This window comes from Saccostrea cucullata, unplaced genomic scaffold (genome assembly GCF_032062105.1).
Source record: "Saccostrea cucullata isolate Sc308-1 unplaced genomic scaffold, CSIRO_AGI_Scuc_v1 ctg1814, whole genome shotgun sequence".
Taxonomy (NCBI): domain Eukaryota; kingdom Metazoa; phylum Mollusca; class Bivalvia; order Ostreida; family Ostreidae; genus Saccostrea; species Saccostrea cuccullata.
In genome coordinates, this window is record NW_026937674.1 from 80,036 (window position 1) to 81,379 (window position 1,344).

Genomic DNA, 1,344 nt, shown 5'->3' on the forward strand with positions numbered 1-1,344 from the left:
GTATGTTACATACACTGCAATTATGAGTTTTTAGCTCACCTGAGCCGAAGGTTCAAGTGAGTTTTTCTGATCACATTTCGTCCGTCGTCCGTCCGTCCATCTGTCCGCCCGTCCGTCTGTAAACTTTTCACATATTCGAAACCAATAGGCCAATTTTAACCAAACTTGGAACCATGCATCCTTGGGTAAAAGGAATTTTGAACTGTTAAAATGAAGGGCCAAGTCCCCTTACAAGGGGATATAATGAAGAAAAGACAAAAATAGGGTGGGGCCACTAAAAAATCTTCTTCTCAAGAATAACTGGGCCAGGAAAGCTGAAACTTATGTAGGAGCATCCTTGGGTAGTGTAGTTATTACGTTGTTAAAATCATGACCCCCGGGGGTAGGGTGGGGCCAAAATAGGGATTCCAAATTTTACATAGAAATAAATAGAACAAATCTTTAAAAATCTTCTTCTCAAGAACCACTGGGCCAGGAAAGCCGAAACATACGTGGGAGCAACCTTGGGAAGTATAGATATTAAATTCTTAAAATCATTACCCCTAGGGGTAGGACGGGGCAACAATAGGGAATCCAAGTTTTACATAGAAATAAATAGAACAAATCTTTAAAAATCTTCTTCCCAAGAACCACTGGGCCAGGAAAGCCGAAACATATGCGGAAGCATCCTTTAGTAGTGTAGATATTAAATTCTTAAAATCATGACCCCGGAGGTAGAGTAGGGCCACAATAGGGAATCCAAGTTTTACATAGAAATATATAGATCAAATCTTTAAAAATCTTCTTCTCAAGAACCACTGGGCCAGGAAAGCCGAAACATACGTGGGAGCAACCTTGGGAAGTATAGATATTAAATTCTTAAAATCATTACCCCTAGGGGTAGGACGGGGCAACAATAGGGAATCCAAGTTTTACATAGAAATAAATAGAACAAATCTTTAAAAATCTTCTTCCCAAGAACCACTGGGCCAGGAAAGCCGAAACATATGCGGAAGCATCCTTTAGTAGTGTAGATATTAAATTCTTAAAATCATGACCCCCGGGGGTAGAGTAGGGCCACAATAGGGAATCCAAGTTTTACATAGAAATATATAGATCAAATCTTTAAAAATCTTCCTGTCAAGAACCATTGGGCCAGGAAAGCTGAAACTTATGTGGGAGCAACCTTGGAGAGTGTAGATATTACATTGTTAAAACCATGGCCCCTGGGGGTAGGGCAAGGCCACAATAGGGAATCCAAGTTTTACAAAGAAAAATATAGAACAAATCTTTAAAAATCTTCAAGAACCACTGGGCCAGGAAAGCTAAAAGTAATGTGGAAGCATCCTTTGCAATTGGTAGTGT